We start from the raw sequence: 23146 nt of genomic DNA, 5'->3' as shown, positions 1-23146 counted from the left end.
TTCCCTCCTCAGTCAACTTCCTTTGCACCTGAAGTTTCGAATCCGCACCCCCACCAAAGTCAAAACCCGCCCTCACAACCTCCTCACACGGACCTTACCAAATTAGCAAATCAAATGGCCGAGTTATCGTTAATGGTAGCACAGAATGCCATGAAGTCTAATTATAGGCGTAACAACGGTCGAAAAGCGGATGCGAAGAATAGCAATAAAGGAAATAACGGTGGTAGAAAAAGGAACAATTTTGTAAAGGGCGACAAAATATCAGTCTGCTCAATTTGTTACAAGAAGAACCACGGAGCATCTACCTGTTGGAATAATCCAAAAAATTCCAACCAGGGAAACGCCTAGATGGGCTCGCAGGCCAAAGTCAAGCCTCGCGGGCCATTTCCGAAAAGTCGGCGCGGGCCACACAAACACCACCACAATTAAGATGTGTTGGCATTCAAGAAGAGCAGGCAACAGCGAAAACTCTTAAGGACACGAACGCCAAATTTTTCACCCAGACGACCAATAATGAACATCGTGAACACGTTAGATTGGGAATAGAAAATAATAAACTGTTACTCAATATTAATATTAATACAAACAGTCTACCAGCTATAATAGACACTGGTTCTAGTCTTAGTCTATGGTCAAGACGGGACGTACCCCCAAAGTGTACGCTAATACCATTTCAAACTCGTATCAAGGGCATTGCCAACAAAGTTCTAACTTTAAAAGAAATAGCTTTAATTAAATTTAAAATTGGCAACACTACTTTCTCACATTACTTCCGCATCATAGATGCTGACTTCAATCCAATTTTTGGGAATGACATTCTCACAAGACTTTTCTCTCAAATAGACTTGGAGAATAAATCTATATCATTATACAGAAAACCTAGGAAACCTACGTTTCCAATAGAAAAGCAAGAATCGGAAGAAATGTCACGAGACACTATGCACTCATTGCACTTGCAAAGAAATGCAAACGTCATCACAGCAAGTAAAGTTACGATACCAGCGAAATCACATTTCTTCTTTCCTGTATCGATTCAAAGAGAAACAATTCATGACGCTGCATTTTACATTACTCCTTTGCAATCATTATTAGACCGATACGGCTTACAGGCAATGACCATGAGAGTACCGAGTAACGACCTCACATTACTCATTTCCAATCCCACGTCACGAATAATAACATTAAATAAAGGTACACCAGTGGCGTATACAGAGGAGGGCGTGGAAGAATTTTCATTTACAATAGAAGAAGACGAAAAGAAAGCGCATCAATTTCGTACTCAAGAAGAGATAAAGGAAAGATTAAGGCAAACTGCTAAATCTTTTAACATTAACCTTTTTGACATAAATCCAGATTTACCAGAATACCAGCGAATAGCTGTAACCAATTTATTGTATAAATACAGGGATGTGTTTTCATACAGCCCAGAGGATATAGGCTATTTTAGAGGATATGAACACAAAATTCGTATAGATAAAAGTGCGTCATTCCATCACCGTTCCCCACCAATTCCATTAGGGATAAGAGATCAAATTGATAAGCAGATACAACAGCTGTTAGATGCAAAAATCATAACGGAGACGCAGACTAGTAATTTCTCCTCACCTTTAATTGCAATTAAAAAGCCAAACAGTTCAGATTTCAGGCTTGTGTTGAACCTCCAGGCATGTAATGTTTATACAAAATACCTAAGCATACCATTTCAAAATACAGAGGACGTTTTACAGGTTTTAAAAGGAAAAAACCTGATTTCAAGTTTGGACATTTCCCAGTCGTATTTTCAAATAAAATTGCATCCAAAAAGCACTAAATATATGACTTTCGAGGTAAATCATACACGCAAAAGTTATAAATTCCTTAGATGCGTAATGGGTCATTGTTCCTCTTCCCAATCTTTGACTATAGTAATAAAAATGCTACTAGACGGCTTACCTAAACGCATAACCAATTTCGCAGATGACATCGTCATCGGTTCTTATACGTGGGAACAACAACTTTCAGATTTGGAGCTTTTATTTCAAAAATTAAGGAAACACGACTTCCGAGCCAATCCCAAGAAGACGCACCTGTTATATACAGAACTACCAGTACTAGGATTCCTTGTATCCGGAGAGAAGATAAGCATCTCACCAAAAATCGCTAAGAAGATCAAGAATTTTAAAAAGCCAACGACCAAACGCATACTTAAGAGCTTTATTGGCCTATGCTCTTATTTACGAAGTCATATCAAGGACTTCACGACCAAGGTAGAACCTTTCCAGCAACTTCTTACTAAAAATGCCAAATTTAAATGGACAGAAAAACATGACGAATTATTTGAAAAATTGAAAGAAGACATTTTGAATGCCCCTTCTCTCTATCATTTCGACGAAAAGCTAGAGATAAGGCTATACACAGATGCATCCTCTCACCAGATTGGAGGGCTATTAGCTTGTTTTGATCCCAAAACTAACGAAGAAAGAATCGTTTCCTATTGTAGTAGACGTCTCACAAAAACTGAGATCAAGAGCTCAGTATGGCAAAAAGAACTGTATGCTATTATATATGCTTTACGCAAATTTAGATATTTCTTACTCAATCGTAAATTTAAATTGTTCACAGACGCAAAATGTCTAACCTCTTTACGTAGTCACCCGGACAGGGTAGGGAAATACACTCGCTATAGACTTTTCTTAGCTGACTATAATTTTGATATCTGTCACATCGAAGGAAAGAAACATCCGGCTGATATCATTAGCCGCTTAGAGCAGAATAGCAGTGATATTTCAGAACCCATGGACCCACATCAGGCAATCGAAGATCTACATGCATACAGATCTAATTCATTAGAGGAACCCATTCTTCAAATAGAATACTCAGGATCTTTGAAGAACTTACGAGAAGAACAACGTAAGGATGACGCATACGCTGATATTATAACAGTTTTAGAAGGGGGAGAACCGGCAAAAAGTTCCACCACGAGAGCAGCCAAATATTTCCAATTAAAAGACAACATATTGTATCGAACACAAAAACATCCAGAACTTGGGCTACTTCATCTTTTGTGCATCCCGAAAAGCTTGGCAGGACATTGGTTCGAGTCTATTCATAAAGACCCGTCAGCTCCCCATTTTGGGTTTTCTAAGACATATAAGACTGTCCTTAACAAATACTACATGCCAAACATGAAATCATACTTGGCATTCAGAATCAAGAACTGTAGAGAGTGCCAACTCCTGAAAAAACTACCCAGAAAACAACAAGGTGAACTTCTGCATCACCCGATAGGCCATATAGGAGAACGATGGATGTTTGACGGCTTAGGTCCCTATCCGCACGAAGAAGGAAAACCAAAATATGTTTTAGTCGCCATCGAAACAAGTACACGTTATATAGTGACAAAAGCTGTTAATGGGATTACAGCAGATACAATTGAACAATTCTTATTGGAAGAAATAATTCTGAAATTCGGCGCCTTTCGTTTCCTTCATCTAGACAGACATCCTGTGCACAGAGCGAAGAAACTTCAAAAACTAGCAGAGATATATAACTTTGAATTTAAGTTTTGCCCTGCTTTCAACCACCAAGACATAGGATTAGTCGAAGTTATGAACAAAACACTGCAGAATTCCTTAAAATTTTTCGTCCAACAAAATCACGAAACATGGCCAAAATTATTGCCTCATATTACTTTTGGTTTAAATAGTTTCGCTCAATTAGGAACGAAGAAATCCAGCTTCTTCCTCATGTTTGGATACGAACCCAGGACCATCAGCGATTGCAAACTAAGGATTATCCCTCAGCTACAGCTTGAACGGGACCAACTCGTAAAACTTCGAGAAAAGACACGGCATAACTTACTGAAGGCTCACGAACAACAAAAGAAGTACTTTGATAGAAGACATAAACAACAAATTTTTCACCCTGGAGATAAAGTACTCATTTACTTTCCCTTTCGAAGGATTGGAGAGTCATCACAATGGACCGATAGATACTGCGGACCGGCTACAATAATCTCAAAACTAAACAATAATCTCTATCGAGTTCGCATGCCCCATAATTTCAGGGAGAGAGAACAGAATATTTCCATTGACAGGATTAAGCAATTTCATGCCGCCGAAGAATACATATACAACGATAATGATGACTTACGCACCAGCTAGGAAGAAGAAAAGAAGAGAGAAAACCAAGATCATCATTCCCTCAGCAGATATGAACGAGCGACATGCGAAGCGCACTCTTCATGTTTTAGCGGCAGACAAAGAAGAAAAAAAAAGCGAGACAAGAAATAAACCATGGAATAGAAGAAACCAAGATACAGCATATGATACAGCTAACTATTTGAAGTGACCAAATCTAGTACCCACCTTAGTATTCAAATCTCAAGCGATCCCTTGTCTTTTTTTCTCACTCTTATAATTCTTAACCAACCTGCATTCTGTCATATAAATAAGCATACATACAATTTCCTTCAGTGAACAAAATTGCAAGCCAGCATTTTCTTTCGACTTCGAGCGAACGAACTTCACAAGGCCAGCTACAACATTTTTATCTTCGCTCCTCTGCTGCGTATCATATAACTGTCCCTACCACATTAACCTACATATACAGAGCGTTCAGAAAATCAGGACTTTTGATTGGCAACCTTTTTTCCGCCGTGACTACAATTCTCAAAGTACTGACTTTAACCATTCTCTAAGTATGTTTTGTCATCTATTAACTAGTACTAGCTAGAACTAGACCAATATTAGAAACTTTTTATATAATAGCACCATATGACGTGCGAACTTCATAACATATACTGCGGACATTACTATCAGTGACGTAGTTATAACTATTAACTGTAATCATCAGAGCTTCGACAGCCTCTCCTTTGAGGGAGATGACGTAATCTACGGATCCTGCTTAGCTTAAGAGGACAAACTGTCAGTGCTCCAACTTCAACTTTAAAACTTATGTGATAATATCTCAAACAGTGATATCAGTGACCAGTGCTTTTGACTTTGATTTTGTGTTTCAGTGTTATAGTGTTTTCCAGTGTCTACTGTGCCCAATATGCGGACTCCACATGCTGGCACAAACACGAAAAAATAATCCAGTGGCTTATTTTTTTTCTACGCCCCGGGGGTGTAAGGATCCCCACGTTGCCGTACCAGGCAATAACCACGTGTGAACTACATGTGTTGATAATAAACACAAACAAACAGACGACGTTCCCGAAGAGGAGTCGATCACCATCGCCATCAGTCGGAAAGACGAATACCCACGATGGAAGCCGACAAGACAGAATAAAAAGGACCTGCACACCTCGACCAACATCAATCTTCACGGATTGATCACAACACCTAAAACCCCTCTCACGACGCTTGGTCACCGAGAGGTACCTATCCTTATACCCACGACGCACGGTCAACGGGTTCCTATCCTCTTTCTCACGACGCACGGTCACCGAGAAAGAGAAACCTAATCTACACCCCTCTCACGACGCACGGTCACCGAGAGTACCTAACCCCAAGGCCCACGACGCTTGGTCACCGGGCTCCTATCTAATCTCACCTAAATATTAGAGGAAATTCTTACTATAATTTGTGTACATAAAACTTTTGTAATAAAAAGGTGAAGGGAAAAGTCCAAATCCCGAGTACATTATTTGCTCTACCCGAGAAATCTTTACAATATGCACTTAGTTGGAAATCAAGGAAAGTGGCGCTTAGCATCCTTCTGCTTGCTGGGGGCGAAATGTAACATACCGTTAGAGAAGCATAATAAATGGAGTGAAATGTACAGTATCATGTCTTTATAGCATGCAGGTTGACATCACAAATGTAAGGCGAATAAAAGTAATATTAACACCTAAGAAAATGAAAATGCAATACATAGCTTATAAAGGACAGTTGTTTTAACCTCTTAACTGGGTGAACCGCGTTTAAGCGTCACGGAGAATCTAACCTTTGTTGGGGCAACCGCTTTTTGGCGTCGCGAAAAGATCTTATCTTTTTCTAGCTGTTTATGCCGCGTATGAACGTTGCATTTTGGGGAAACTTCTTGCCATGCATTGACCATATTCTCCTCTGGGTTTTCCTGCCATCTATTGAGCATATTTTCAGTGGGCAACTTGTTAGTCATTTGTCGAGAAAAATGGCTGCCTCTACAAGTTCAGCTGCTGGTTCCTCTCGTAGAAAACGAGTTCGTGATGATGATATTGCACCTCTCCTAGATGAATTATCAATCACAAGTGAAAGTTCAAGTGATTCCGAAGAATATTAGACTACTGACAGTGAGAGTGAAACAGAATTCGACAACGATGTGCCGGATAGTTATGTGCAAGTACCAACACAATGGGTAGAATTCGGTAGTGCGAGACCACCGTTTGTTTGCAACGATCGAGGAAATTCATCTAGGAGAGGTGCAATATCATCACGAACTCGTTTTCTACGAAAGGTACCAGCAGCTGAACTTGTAGAGACAGCCATTTTTCTCGACAAATGACTAACAAGTTGCCCACTGAAAATATGCTCAATAGATGACAGGGAAACCCAGAGAAGAATATGATCAATGCATGGCAAGAAGTTTCCCCAAAATGCAACACTCATACGCGGCATAAACAGTTAGAAAAAGATAAGATCTTTCAAACCAAAAAGTGGTTGCCCCAACAAAGGTTAGATTCTCCGTGACGCTACGCAAAACAACTACTGAAAATTGGCAAACTGACATGTTTGTGATGATGATTATGATGGTCATAACTGTGAAATCTCTATTGGTTCATGTGGGTTGTATTAGAGTAGGTTATATTAAAATAATATATAGTTAAAATTTAGTACTATTATTTGTTTCAAACACTTTATAAAGCAATATTATAATATAAAATTTCTATCTTAAATTAAGCTTAAAAAATTCCCCAACAGGCTATTGGCCTCAGGTGACAAATTACCCGCTTAAGAGGTTAATGTAACAACATGTCTTCAGAGCATGAAGAAAGAAAAAAAAAAAAGACAAAATATGTTACTTAAATAGAATAAAACTATATATTTACAGCTGGAAAGATATTTATAATTTAAACATCTAGATTATGAAAGCATATGTTGATTTAACATCTACAATAGTAAACAATAAAGTGCCTAAAACTAAGTTTATTAAAAGCACATTACCGTACTTACCTTTAGATTAGACCGTAGCACGTTGAACCGCTCAGTGTTTTCTACCAAAGCTTCAACAGGATCGGACTAAAAGCTGACCTTTCCTTTTGAAAACTGGAAGATAAAATTCCGAAAACTATAGTAGGGGCAACAAGAGGTGGTGTCTGACGCTTCTTACTACATGCGTTGGGACAACACAGGGCCTACTTTGGTACTAGTGTCAACAACCACAGTCACTCTGTCTTACACCATTAAATTGCCATTATAGATGCACCGAAAAAAGGCCTAACACGTGAGTAGTGGCAACGTCAGTGCGAGCTGTCAGAGACCTTCTCTTGCTGGCTTCCCTATAGTGAGTTACTAAAAGTTCTCCTTCTCCCGATCATATCAAGTTTTAACCATTCAGCTTATTTACTATCCAAATGGTTATATATTAAAAAAAAAAAAAAAAAAAAAAAAAAAACTGTGATTACAACAATGGTTTCAAATATGTTGTGAAAAGTAGTCTTGACGTTAAACAATAGTTATCATCACTTGTAAATGCTAATGCCATTTTACTTGCATCCATAGACGTCGTTGATATGTAACCGTCCATACCATTGGAACTTACTTTGCCTATGAAACCCATTTTTCATTACAATTATTTGAGGTCTGTTTAACAAATTACAATGTATTGTAATTTGAAAAATCATTACTTTTCCCAGAATTATGGTTTAGCCATGGGCAACACACTATTTTCAATATTATAAAAAATTGTTGATTGAAACTTCTATGTTACAGCAGGAGAAATTTAAATACATTAGATATTACCGTTATGCCGATGATATTTTAATACTTGTACGTGACGAGAATACACTTTTACAAATATTTGAACAATTCAACAATGAGCATCCTAGACTGAAGTTCACCCTCGAACGTGAATCTGGTAACTGTCTTCAATTTGTAGACTTGCTGACTACCCGATCTTACAATAAATGTATAACAAAAGTATATTGAAAACTTAATGTAGGCACTACTTACATACATCAACAGTCAGCTCATCCGCTACTGTACAGGGCTAATATTTGGAACAACTTCTTTCGCAGGGCATTATTAATTTGTGATCGTCTAAACGATCTCAATGACGAAATACAGTTTTTATACAAAATAGGAAAAAAAAAAAAAGAAAAGAAAAGATTACAAGTTATGTGGTTTAATCAAACACGTAGATCGATGCAAGCCCCAAAAAGAATTACTTCCAAAGAAGCAAAAACTTGGATACGAATTCCTTACTTTCCACAATTATCGACGAAAATTCAACGTATTCCTGCAAAACATAACACATATGCTTGTAGTATCACCCCCCGAAAAGTCTACAAAAACATCTTAGCAGATTTAAAAGTTATTTTATTGATCCACTAAATAAGTCAGGTATTTATCGACTGCGAATGTGACTCCTCATATATAGGCCAAACGAAACGCAATACTAACACTCGAATTAAAGAACATATTAGACAATGAAAAACGTCACAAGAAGAGCGCATGTCGGAATTGATGGTTCACTTAAAACAACATACACACAATATAAAGCAGGTTAGTGTGATAGGTTCAGCAAAAACAAAGAAACAACGGGAGATTAAAAATCATTCTTTATCATAAATATAAACCTACTTTAAATCTGGATATTGGCAACACTGATAGAATCTGGTTACCTACCTTTGATGCTTATTTTGAATCTGGCAATAGTGACGTAACATGGACATCGCGCCTCCTTCGATTCAGCTCTCACTTTTGCGCTTTGCTCTGCTATCCATTCTTTACGTTGCACTTATTTAGTGGTATGTATCCCTTGTTTTACACCTTTTATCCCCTATGTGTTTTATCCTTGTTACCTTGCCACTGAAGACGGAACCAACTTTGCGCTCCGAAACGTATGGAAAATATTCAGGCTTCCCAAGGGAGGATTCATTGGTAAGTAGCATTTTTTTATTTTATTTTTTTATTATTATTTTTTTTATTTTATTTTATTTTTTTTTTAGTTAACTAAATGTTGAGTTTATTGTCGATTTAAGTTAAAATTTAAAATATTGGTACATTTAACAATTAAGTTTAGAACAAATTTTCCTAAAATAAATTCCCTAATTAGGCAGAAGTCAAATTCTCACAAGATAAAAACTTCATAGGGCCTGACTCCATAGAAAATTACGTTTTATTTTAATCATATTAGTCTTCAGCGACAACGTTAGAAGAGGCCGCTAAAGGCACTTGAGGGATTGATACGGTAGCAGCTACGTTTGATGGCTTGTAAAGCAGTGTAATTTTTTAAACGTAGAATCCTATTTACGTAGAAAATTGTCGCTAGGATACAAAAGGTCAAAACTGAATTTCGAAGATTTCCTGGTATGAATTCCCAAGGTAGATGGAAAGCTTGCGTCTCATAAATGAACTACGAAAATCCTAGACTTTTCCATAAATATAAATTTATTTAGTAAGTCATAGTAATATTTAGGCCGCAATTAGCATTGAGACTGCAACAGAGTACCAGATATTTCCCTTTTGTCGTTCGTTAACAGCGCAGTTTATTTATTTAAGCGTTCCATCTTCCTAGAAAATCGTTAAGAGAATAGTAAACATTTGAAATATAAGCATTAACCCTACAATGCATGATTTTTTTTTTTATTTTCTGTGGAAAAAAATAGTTTTGCAAAAGAAAACAAAAATGAGTAACGGAAGTACCGGTATGCTAAATAGTGCCATCTATGCGGAAACTGTGTAATTACATCTAACTTCGAACGTTCCCAATCTGGTTCAACATGCATTAGCAACTACATACCGTTGTGTGGGGCCGCGGTGGCTCAGTGGTAGAGCGTTCACCTCTGGTGCTTGGGGTCCCAGGTTCGATTCCAGCCCCCGTCAAGTGTACTTTGTGGTGGACAAACACCGTGTGCGTGGGTTTTCTCGGGATTCTCCCGTTTCCTCTTACTTTCTTCATTCCACCATTTCATTCATTACTCATCATCACCGTCTCCTTTAGCTTAACCGGCATAAGCGTGGGACGTAAAACTCAAAGATTTCATTTTTTTTTTTTTTACATACCGTTGTGTAGGAAAGCACAGATTATTTACCACTACGGATCATGTGTGTCCCACTATGCATTGTAGGATTAATTTGAATAGTTTATAGAAAGTTGAACTAGGTTTAAAATGAGTGATATATTTTCACATTTGTATAAAAGTAGTACATAACAAAATAACGTTAATGCTTAGTCATGTACGAAGAATATTTAAGATTTTCGACAGTTTAACTTACTATGAATCTTATAGATATTAAGAATCTGTAAAGAAATAATGTCAACATATAGAAATATAGATATTAGACGAAATAATTACTTCATTGAAAATTTTTATAGTATATATTAAATAATCTCTTATAATATTGAAGTGAAAGCAGCAAATAATAATACTGCAGTACCAGGAAGGAAAAAAAAAAACAAACGAAAAATAGCAAAATGCAAAAAATTAATTAAAACGGTCGTTATATTGATACGGTGAAATGTACTGTGCTAATCACTGTTAAGGAATTCCCTAATTGACTAATAGATGTTTAATTATACAGTGAAACCTGTCTTCAGCGGAATCGGGCGGGACCCGCAAAAATTTCCGTTAAAGTCAGGTTTCCGCCTAATGGAGGTAGACCTTTCCTTTTAAAAAAATTCTTATGGACATACTGAGAATATATATAAGTGTACGTAACTTGTTCAATTACAGTACTTCTTCCTTCTACGGATTAATACACAAAAAACGTTTTTGTTTATTTGTCCCAGTAGTCAAGCAGGATTTTCTGTATACATTGCTGCTTGGCTGCGGTATAGTTCAAGATACAGAAAAGCTTTCTCTGGAATTTTGAAAGTCCTCTGAACTCTATCCTACTTGTTTTTACGACACGGGATAAGGATATATAATTCCTGCTTTTGTTGCGTCAATTCCTATTTTCCAGAACCTTGTTTTATCAATTTTTTCCTCATTTTTGTTGGCTGTCGCTAGTCGCTACACAAGCGGACACAAAGAAGACTGACAGCTGACATGCTCCGAAGGACTAGCCGAAACTTGTGGGGGTGAAATCCCGGTAAATATGAGTAGTGGTTGGCAAGGGTCAACACTGTCCATAAAGATTTAAGAAAAGAACGAAGAATTTATCGCAGACAGTTTAATGTATATGTTAGTCCTCTCACATGATGTCTAAAAATTTTTCTAATCCGTGTAGTCTGAAACTGAAAATTTTCCGTTAAAGTTTTATTTTGCTTTCCGTTGTCCGCATAACACAGTTTCCGCTTAATGAAGGACCTTTTACACGTTTTTTACTCCAAAATTCATGGGACCGTGACAATATTTCCGTTTAAGACAGTTTTCCGTTTAATAAAGGGTCCGTTGAAGACAGGTTTTACTGTATATGGTTATTTGCTATAATCAAACATTAAGTGTCGACGCTGAATTCCGTATCGAAGCTGGATGATGAAAGATTTATACACGTATATACAGGGTAACTGGTAATTCGATGCATTCCTTGCAACGGGATATTCTATAAGTACTTTCGAACATTTTCACATATATGAACCGAGGGTCGCAAATCATTAGTTTCTGCGTAATTTGTACATGTATGATTTCTTTGAAATTTGCCGGCTAACGAGAGGTGCGCGAAAAAGTTTTACCTTGACCCACTTCCACATATCGTAGAGCGATAAAATTTTACATGTGTAATACTGCGTACCTTTGTAGGTCATGTATTAACGTACAGCCCGTAACACTGCACCGTTGCAGTGTTATAGGTCAGAGCGTGAAGTAAGGTTTAATGGTCCAAAATCCAATACTGCACCTCAGAGAGCAGCGTAGCAACATCGCAGAAGTACTTGCCCCTGGAAATTACTGCATGGTTGTGAAGAAGTGAAATGAAGATGGTGCAGTCAAGAGAAAACGTCAACTATGACGGATTTCATGCCCAGGGTCGTGCATCTGTGTGGCCAACATTCGAGCATTGTCTGGGTGCGTTGTTTTCCAGGGGGAGGACACTTTTTGCCAGCATGCCTCGCTATGGAATTTCACAGAATTCCGCAACGCACGCAGCAGTGAGGCATGGTTTATCCTGGTAATTGTGGTATCCTTTGCCTGGAAAGCAAGTAGTAATACCCCATGTTGAACCCAAATAAACGTGATCATTACTTTGGTCGCAGAGTTGAACACGGACTTCCTTTAGTAGTGGTACATTTTGTTTTGAGTTATTAAAGCGATGTTTTCGATTGCTGTAAGCGATGTATTTATTTATGTATTTATGCAAGGAAATGACTCAAGGAAGTGTTCGGACCTCCAACTCCGCGGTCACATCGGTCTTGTAGGTGGGTCTAGGGTTTGAGAAGTAACTGAGTCTGACCTTCTAGAAGGTACTATCCTGGGCTTCGCCTGGTGAGAGTGAAGAAAACCAAGGAAACCTAGTCAAACCAGTGACAATATGCTGATGTACCACCACCAAAGGAAGTCCGTGTTCAACTCTGCGACCAGAGATGGTCACGTTTATTTGGGATCAGAATGGGGCATTACTACTTGCTTTCCAGGCAAAGGGTACCACAATTACCAGGATATACTATGCCTCATCGCTGAGCGCGTTGCGAGATTCTGTGAAATCTCAGAGCGTGACATGCTGAAAAAAGGTGTCTGCCTCCTGGGAAACAATGCACCCAGACAATGCCCGAATGTTGGCCAGACAGATGCACGACCCTAGGTATGAAATCCGTCATAGTTCGCGTTTTCTCTTGACCGCACACTATCTTCATTCCACCTCTTCCCAACCATGCAGTCATTTTCTACGGGTAAGTATTTCTGCGATGTTGCCACGCTGCTTTCTGAGGTGCAGTATTGGATTTTGGACCATTACACCTTACTTCACGTTTGGACCTATAAAATTGCAACGGTGCAGAGTTACGAGCTGTACGTTAATACATGACGTACATAGGTATGAGGATTACACATGTAAAATTTTATCGCTCTACGATATGTGGAAGTGGGTGAAGGTAAAACTTTTTTCGTACCTGAAGTTAGCCGCAAATTTCAAAGAAATCACACATGTGCAAATTACTCAGAAACTATTGATTTGCGACCCCCGGTTCATATAGGTGAAAATGTTCCGAAGTACTTATAGAATATCTCCTTGCAAGGAATGCATCGAATTACTAGTCACCCCCCCCCCCCTTTCTCTCTCTCTCTCTCTCTCTCTCTCTCTCTCTCTCTCTCTCTCTCTCTCTCTCTCTCTCTCTGATATATAATGTCTTTTCACAGATTAGACGAAGGATGTCCACATTAAAGATTTTATAATAATTAACGATAAGTAAATACATACTACTTTTCTCAAATAGATATAAGAAATCAAGAAAATACTAAATTTTCAACTTAATAAAATTTTAGACTGGAGCCAAGCTCTCTGTTGTTTATCGGCAAACAAACACGAAGATTGTATGCTAACACTTATTGATTCTGACATATTTATATTTCGAATATACCATTTAACTAAATTTCTATTGCATAGCGCGCAAAGGCAAGATGGATTTTAAGCGATTGACTATTAATTTTGACACATGTATTCCCGATTACGGAAAATTAGTTTAAACTCCTATTAAGCCTGGATTCAAATAGGAACTAGGTTTTTAAACGTTATTATTGACCTAAATTTTAGTTTTAGAAAACTAGGTAGTATGAACGGAAATCCAACCCATTATTAATAGGTATAACCAGGTTAAAAGGGATTTACGTTTCGATAGATCTGACACCAACTCGAATGACAAAATGGGTGAGATTTCCTACTTTTCCCGAGATTGACAATTGCATTGAATAAGATCTGTACACAATACGGTTTCCGTACGACTTTGAAATCTCTCAAAACTTTAGAAAAGAGCCTCACCCCATTGAAGAGTTACTACACGGATCGCAATGAAGAATCAGGTATTTATAAAATAAAATGCAGTTGCCATGAGAGTTACATAGGCAAAACCAAAGAAATTATAATTATATGGGCGCATGAGAGGATCATTCAAATTAACAAAAAATTGTCTACTTACCAATAATTGATTACTCACTCAAGAATACGTGGAATTTTTGTCGATAATTGTGGAAAATCAGGAATTCCTTTCCAAGTCAGCTCATCTGCCACTGTACAAGGCCAATATTTGGAAGAATTTCTTTCGTACAGCATTATTAATTTGTGACCGCCAAAAAGATCTTAATGATGAAATGAAATTTTTATACAAAATAGGACCAAAAATTCTGTTGTGTATTTTACAAAAGTGGTTTAGTCAAACACGTAGATCGTTGCAAGCCCCCAAAACAGTCACTTCCAAAGAAGCAAAAACCTGGATAGCAATTCCTTATTTTCCACAACTATCGACAAAAATTCAACGTATTCTTGCAAAGCATAACATATCTGCTTCAAGTATCCCCCCAAAAAGTCTACAAAAACATCTCACCGGATTCAAAAGTTTTGTTGACCCATTAAATAAGTCCGGCATTTACCGCGCTCAATGCGAATATGACTCCTTATATATAGACCAAACAAAATGCAATATTAAAGAACATACCCGAATTAAAGAACATATTAGACAATCAAAAAAAAAAAAAAATCACAAAAAGAGGGCATGTCGGGATTGGCGCTTCATTTAAAACAACATATACACAATAAAAACAGGTTAAGGTAATAGGTTCAGCAAAAAAATAAATAAATTAAAAACGGGCGATCAAAGAATCATTCTTTATTCATAAATACAAATCTGCTTTGAACTTGGATACTTGCAACATTGATAGAAATTGGGTACCTACCTTTGATGCGTACTTTGAATCTAGCAATAGTGACGTAACATAAACCCGCTCTTTCTTCGATTCAGTCCACTCCTTTTGCATTTCGCTTTGCTCGTCCATCTCAGGATCTACTTTTTACGTTACATTTCTTTATTTAGTGGTATGTATTCCATGTTTTATGCTTTTATTTCCTATCCGTGTTAATCCTTTTCACCTTGCCACTGAGGAAGGAACCAACTGAGAGCTCCGAAACGTCAGAAAAATATTTAGGCTTTCCAAGGGAGGATTCCTTTGTAAGTAGCCAGTTTTTTGTTAATTTAAAATTAAAGTAAATTCGAGGTCCGTGTCAAGGAGTAGATTAGGGATTCAATAGTAGATGGCGCGATGTTAGTTCTGTCGAAAATTATCTAATTGAAACAACACAAGGTAGAATATTTCAAAATATTATTGAGGATCAAAAATGATTAGATAGACCCGTATTTGAGAATGTATTTATTCATTTAAGAAAACCAAAATAAAATTTAGATAAGGGATGGTTAACTGGTCAGTGGAAACCGGTAATTCGCACATCATTGGCATAACAACAAAATTAGCAGCACGAAGAACGAGATGGCATCTTTCCACTAAAGAACAAAACAACACACAAATCAACTCCGCCATATTATAACTTGTATCATCACCATATGACATGTAATAGTTGAATTTGACAAAGTATGTTCCAGCACCACTCTTCTCTTGGTGAGGCCAGGGAAGAATCGAAAGCTCTGAAGTACAAGTAATATTTAGGAATTACAGAAATCTGTGGCAGTTTTTTACAAGTTGGCCATCCTCTTCTCCAACAATGAGCTTTAATATTAGGATTTTTAGAAAAGTTTCAAGGTACTGCTTCAGTGAATTTCAGGGAAAACGAGACGGATTCCAAAAAATGTATAAAGGCATACATAATTAATTACTTTAATGAGATATTTCATTTTTTCCCCAAATTCCATAGACATAGGATATTGAAAAAAAAAATATTTTATTTTTTCCTATGAAAATATTTAAAGGTTAAAACTTTGCAACAGTTGGTCATAGACCCAAAAACATTTTACCACTGCATTCCTGGAAAACTTTTAGTCCTATTTGATGTATCACACGATAGGGTTCCCATTTAAAAAATAACTTCCCGCCATTTCAAGATGGCGGCCGATGGTCTCGTATGTCTCAAAAGGTTTTCCCCTTGTCAGTTATCATCACTTTTTTCCTTTTTACCCAATTCTGAATGATTTGGATTTTATTTCTTTCCACACTTTTGGACCACCCTTTACTCTTACAGGTTTATGCAATTCCTGAATACCACTTGCACTTCCGATCTTTCGACTCTCCCCTGAAATGTAGGTAACGGAGGAAAAAAACAGGTGACAGAAAAATAAGAACACCCGGGAAAGATAAAAGGAACGGAATTACCAGAGCACAGCAGTCAAAACCATGAATCACACGTCAAATGATTAACACGCAGATTTTGTTATGGCGGGATTAATTTGGTCACTTTTTGTGGAAGGCTGCCAACTCATGTTGATATTATTATTATGCCAATACTATGCAAATTTTGTGATTACTGATTCCCATTCATCATTTTAGGGATGATAACGAACAGAAACACAAAAGTGATGTCCAACAAATGTTTCATTCTGGTGAGATATCTCTTAGTGACTGGCGAGACTGACAAAACAGATGCATATCGATCAACCAACAAGTAGCAAAAGATATCTTTCGTGGGTCTGAAGTAGTGATCGAGCTATGACTTAAGTACTGTGTTGAATTAGCAGTATTGTTTCCTGAGTTGTGTGTCTGTTCGTCACAAGAAATGGGAAATAATTGAACGAGTGGTTTATTCGATGTAGATACGAATTAAGATTATTCACACACACCCACATGCAAATTTAAAAAAAAAAAAATAAAAAGGGGAGAGAAAGGGGAACGTATGAGACGCGTTCTGAAAATTAATTCTTAATTCGATTTACGCATCAACATCCACTGCTGTATTGGCATCATTCGCAAAAAGTCCCACACGCTGCCAAGCCCAAGAATGTGGTGTATCCCGTACATCCATCCTGAGAATCTTATCTGTGCGTAAGTGGCACCCATACAAGATAGAACTATTCCAACATCTAACCGCGGGTGATCCAGACCGCCGAGTCGAATTCTGTGAGCGGGCCGCGGAACAAATCAGACAGAAACCTCGATCCGCATATGACGTGCTGTTCTCGGATGAGGCCAATTTTTTGTGTCGGATGAGGTGAACAAGGAAAATCACCGTCCGGAAAGGACCGCAAAATCTAAATGGGCCTAGTTGTTTTTTTTTAAATACCGTTTTTTTTAAAAAAAAAAACGTGATTATGTTTTTTCGAAATTATTTTTAAAAAAACGTTTTTTTTTAAAAAAAATACAGGTTGGAATTTTAGCTCCTCGGCACTATTTTCCAGCCAAAAACACACCACCGTATTTAAAACAAGGAAAGTCCTAATAACATACAATTTAACAAAATAAATAAAACAGCACAACGCAAATTCCACACTTACAGAACCAAGCCAAATATATATACATAAACCACCTTTAGGTAACTAAGATAAACTGGAGCATGTATTCTATCTCCAGGACAAATTTTACGAAACTCTCTCCAGCTTTAACCTGATGCTGTAGATAGCATCCTTCACAGTTTTCGAACCAAATCACACTATTTAACAAAGCAGCACGAATTCCACACTTAAGGGTGGGTAAGCTCCCCCATAAACATCAATAAAACATACAATACTACTTACCGCAATTTCGAAATTCAGATGTATGTAAATCAGCGAGATCTCCTTCACACCTAACTTTGACTTTACAATAAAATTTCCGTGTAATACAAACCGCATGAAAAACATAAAACGGTTTTTTTTTTTTTTTAAAAAAAAACCTAAAATTATAATTGTTCGTCCGCTTCGAGCAAAGTTTCAAGAATTTACCGGGGAAATAGATAATTTGCTCGTTTGTGTACTTGATAACATGTAAGAAGATGAAAACTTTTTTTTTTTTTTTATGGTTATAAGTCTCGAACTATTTGGCAAGCAGAGGGACCTACTTGGCACATGGTTGGATTGGGAAAAGTAACGAGCATTTGTATTCTGAACATTGCTGTATCACTACATAGTATTCCATTCATGTACCGATTGAATACATCATGAATATGACAAGGCAGTATACAAAGAAATCATACAAGTGTCGCAAATCTGTACAACACACAAAACATGTATTTTATGCCACACAAAGTTCATTTCAAATATACTCATTTATACTTATACTCACAGTCACTGACGCGCCTGCTTTCTACGAACGCATCTACTCGCTAACGCTCGGGCTCGCCTGCTGCGTTCCTGCCCTGACTCTGTTAGATAGCATATGTGATTTTTTAATGACAACCTAGCACAAGTTGGTTCATGATTAATGTACTGTTTTTTTTTTTTTTTTGCTAATCGTCCGCACTGTATTTATACTCATTTCAGGTTAATTACCGCAAATGACGGCCCCGAAAGTAAACTTAAAGTAAGAATTGATAATTTTTAGATTCTCATAGTCTTTATTACACTTTTGCTGGTAGAGCAGGCGGATGACCAACTGCGGAATAATGCCCCTATGTGGTTAAACCATCCCGTTCCAAATATTTCAAAAACTCATTCTCGTTATTGTTTAACTTTAAAAAAAAAATAAAGTAAATTTATATCACAATCACTACACAAGAACTAAATACGAAGTTATATGTTAACACAGTATTTGGCCACCTTAACAAAGACACTTAACAAAGTGATCGACCACACACAGTGCAGTCTCAGTACATATCATTTAGGTAATCAAATGAAACTCAATCGCGTAAAGAAACTAACAACAACGTCATCAGTTCACACTTAACAATATAACAAAAAAAGAAGGAAATGTAAACAAAACTACTTTTCGACGCGGATGAAGAACAGGAGCGTTTATTGTAAAATTTACCCCGCAGTTTTTTTGAATTTTTTTCAAAATAGTTTTTTTCGATAAACGGATTTTTTCAAAACATTTTTTCGAAAAACGGGTTTTTTCAAAACAGGTTTTTTCGATAAACGGGTTTTTTCAACACAGGTTTTTTCAAAAATTTTTACGAAAAACAGGTTTTTTCAAAACATTTTTTCGAAAAACAGGTTTTTTCAAAAACTTTTCAAACAAGGTATGCGCTTAAAAAAAAAAAAGTAAACTATTGTTTACTTAAAATCGAAAAAATCGATACACTCTAGATAAAACAATTTCCACAGCCAGAGTGAACACACTAGTCCCGCACTGAACCTTGTGTGAAAGATCGGTTCTTCATATAAATTTTCTATAATTTTCCCGTAGGCCTAACTGCAGTGCATAAAATATGAATTTACTTTAAAATACAAACTAACTTGTGCTGCGTGCCACAAGAAGAACGAACGCTATCTAATGGAGTGAGTGCAGGTGTGCAGCAGGGGGACTTGAGCGGAACGAGAGAGTGCGTCCGTAGGAAGCAGGCGCGTTAAGTACGGTGGTTATACGTATAAATGAGGATAGTGGGAAAACACTTTATTCAGCATGAAACACACTTCTATGGTACTTTGTACACTGCCTTCACTTAGTACTCGTGTTCGTGGGCTTTTTCTGGGCGCACCTGTTTCCTGCCAATATTTCATTCCACCAATTCGATCATCATCTTTCACTTGCTTTACTTATCTGCCTTCCTTAGCCTAACGGGCATAATCATCGGATATTAAACTGAAACCTTTCGTTTCGCATCCCGCATTATGCTGTGAAGGATTGTTTTGGATTTGCGGGACCAGAATGAGGTAAAACAACAACAACAAAAAAGAATGTTTATAGGGCAAATGATGTTACAAAAATGTAATAACTAAGTGAAGATAAATAAGTTAACCTAACCCAACCTAACCTGAACGAACAAAATTACAGAAAATTAGCAAGTAAGCTGATCTCTCCAAATTGTGAAGGTAAGTGCTAACCTAGCCTAACCTGAACAAACAAACAAAAAAAAAAGTACAGAATATATAGCGAAAAAGTAATAATTTTAACCAAAAAATTCTGGTCCCTTAAATCCAAAAATACACCAGCTAGGATCTGTCTCTTACAGGGCGCACCACCAGGGATGATTTACCGAGTCTAAACCCCTCCCCAATCTTCGTAAGTGGAAAAACATTTCTACACTTTCTTAAGTAAACTATGATTTCCCTAAGAGAGAAATTGTTAATGTACCTTAAAAATTTGATCTTACACTACATATGTACTTTCTTTTTTATATAAAAATAATTGTTTTAATATTTTTTGCTAAGAATGTAGGTGACAATACTTTAAAATTACTTATCATTTTATTGACTATAGAATAATACCAGTTCAGTACTACCTAGGTAGTGACTAAGTGGTGTACCCCCCAACACAAATTTCTGACTGCGCGGCTGTCTCACATTCCCTCGATTCGAAATCATTAACAACAACAGTCCTTCCCTCCCGCTTTTTTATTCCACTAATTCATTCATAATCACTTGCATTTTATCATCTGTCCCCTTTAACCTTTCAGAGCATAATTGTGAGATGAAACTAAAAATTCCTTTCATTTCGGTCATCACCAGTTGCTACAGAGAAAAATCATTCTTACGGTAGATGCATCCATAACAAACGGACCTAACAGTGACACCCAACTATGTTAGGACATGCAATTTATGGAAGACGTGATGCCCCTAAAATTATCATCCTTTAGAAAATCACCGGATCGGTGGCGGGTCCTGTAATTCAAATAGTGTATCCGGACACGGCCTATTATTGCTAGGTATCTCGATCTGCGCATCCCCCAAGTGCACCGGATTCAAAATCTTGTCATAGTTTGGACCCTGCGTTAATAGTAGGACGTTCTTCATAACATCAGTGTTCAGCGTGAGAGACCCGTTTTCAATCCCCGATGGGAGCTCATGTGGTGCGGATCCGATGTTAAGCTGTAGGTCCACGTCTCATATAGCCTCGCTGCTGGACGGAACACTGAACTTAAAATCACATAACAGCGGTGATGCATAAAGCCGTAAAAAAAACTCAACCCATTCGGAAAACGAAATATCTTCTTTTCATGCGAGATGAACTAGCACGAACAATAACACAATTCGATTTTTGTTGCACTTTCACGTTTTGGATGCATGTCATATAAAAAACTAGTTATAATATTGTATCAAATCCCTATTATAAGCAATTCCTTTAAATAAAAGTTAAAATCTCATATTCCCTTTACTAGCATCACAATCCTCCACCATCTCTATCAATTTTGCAAAATGTCATTTATTCATTATTTATTCCTGAATTTTTTATAATTTTGTATTAAATATTAAAAACATAAAAATATAACTCATAGCTAACGATATAAAGTAGTAAGCAATAACATAAAATAAATAATTTTCATATTAGGTGCTCTACGTACCTGCTCTGATGATCACTCAGCGTAATCTAACTGTCTTTTGTTTGAGATGCACGCTTGAATAAAATTCGTTATGTCACGTGCTTTAATTAGCTAATCAGAGAAGGAGTATTTATCTGCCGTATTTACGCGTATTGTTGTATCTGCAGTAGAACGTTAACGGAAATTCTATACTCCAAATTAACTTCCAATAAATAAATAAATGCGTTGAAGAATGTTATAATGACCAATTTTAACTTAAAGGCGCTTTTGTATTAGACTGAAAATTTTAAAGAAAGCTCAGCCATGCGTTTGATTTTATTATTGAAATCTTCGTTTTAAGTGGAACATAGTGCTTAGTCAAGTATATTTTTGAGAAAGAAAATTAAAAAAGTGAATAAAATAAATCAATTTCGATATATAATGAAACAGTTTCGGTGTCACAAATTTATCATGAATTTTAATTTCGCTTTAGTTCTGAACATCAATGTCGCTAAAGCTATAGGATGTTCTAATATACGATACCATTGTTAGCTATACCGTGAAAATGTGCAATATTTGCGTATCGTTATAGTCCAACTGGCGGCCCGCGGATCACATGCGGCCTTCTACTTCTAGTTTGCTCCCCCTGTGTGTATTCGCGAACTTAATAAATTGCCAAAAAGGTACCCATTTTTTAATTAAGAATGTATTTAAAGGAGATTCACCACCAGTCTCGTTTCTAATGCGTGTGGCTTTGGTGTACATACTCCCAGGTTTGATTCCCGTTGGAATAGCATTACAAATTTGAATCTATTACTGTGATTCGAATTCCACTTTAAGTTATAGGATCTCGTCTCATATTGTAGCCTCGACGTTGGAAAGTGACGCTAAAACTTTAAAATACAAATATTACAGGGAAATACATATTTCGTGAAACAGATAGTTGCTTTTGTCCTTTGCTGGTTTATCTTCTTAAATATTCTGTTACCAGAATCCCTTAGACAGTGGTGATAATGTGGGCCACGTTGGCTCAGTGGTAGAGCGTTCAACTCTGGTGTGTGAGGTCCTTGGTTCGATCCCAGCTTGTGCCAAATGAGCTCTGTGGTGGACAAACACCAGTTGCTTGCATTTTCTTAGGGTTCTCGCGTTTTCTTCCACTTTATTCATTCCACTATTCCATTCATTTCTAATCATCACCGTCTAGTCGGCATAACCGTGGGTCGTAAAACTTAGATTTAATTTCATTTACAGTACTGATAATATCCAGGCCTGTAGCCAGAACACTAAGACATGGGGTCAATCCCAATATGTTTTTCGAAAGGAAGGGATTCACTTGAGTTCATCTTACATTCATACATACACAGCACAGAACAACTGAAATATTTAGGGGACTGAAGTTGGACGCAGGGGGATGAGCCCCCTTAACCACCCCTAGCTACGGACCTGGTAATATCCCTTAAAGTTGCAAAATGTAATATTAACTTTTAACGTGTGCTATTAAAAATCATCTGGTCCTTGATTGAGAAATGCATTAATCATATTGATACGGGTGCCTCTTCATGAACGTTGATCTAGCATGCGTACTTTCTGTGCACGCATTCCAGGGTTTGATTCCTGATGGTGCTGATTGGGATGCTTGTTTGTTGATACAAATCCGAGTAGTGGTTCGAATTTCACTTTGCAGCCCTTTTATGCTCATGTTTTTTTGTTTGTTTGTTTTTTTGTTTGAGTAAAACGTTGCTTTGTTTTGAATGTACCATTTATGCACGCAATAT

The 23146-nt window shown here is 37.1% G+C and overlaps 2 protein-coding genes across 2 annotated transcripts in view; one reads left to right on the top strand and one right to left on the bottom strand.

The window, feature by feature from the left end:
- The window catches only part of LOC145674289 (uncharacterized), a 35891-nt gene extending 27859 nt beyond the window's left edge, over positions 1-8032 (bottom strand). The window contains exon 1 of the mRNA XM_081744143.1: positions 7137-8032. The gene's annotated coding sequence lies outside the window, so the exon portion shown is untranslated. The remainder of the gene's footprint in view (positions 1-7136) is intronic.
- LOC145674288 (uncharacterized) overlaps positions 1-23146 on the top strand; it is a 228508-nt gene that overhangs the window by 148938 nt on the left and 56424 nt on the right. The gene's annotated exons all lie outside the window — the stretch shown is intronic.

Source organism: Thermobia domestica, chromosome 17, assembly GCF_964235325.1.
Source record: "Thermobia domestica chromosome 17, izTheDome1.hap1.1, whole genome shotgun sequence".
Taxonomy (NCBI): Eukaryota; Metazoa; Arthropoda; class Insecta; order Zygentoma; family Lepismatidae; genus Thermobia; species Thermobia domestica.
This window is presented reverse-complemented; position numbering and strand designations above follow the sequence as displayed.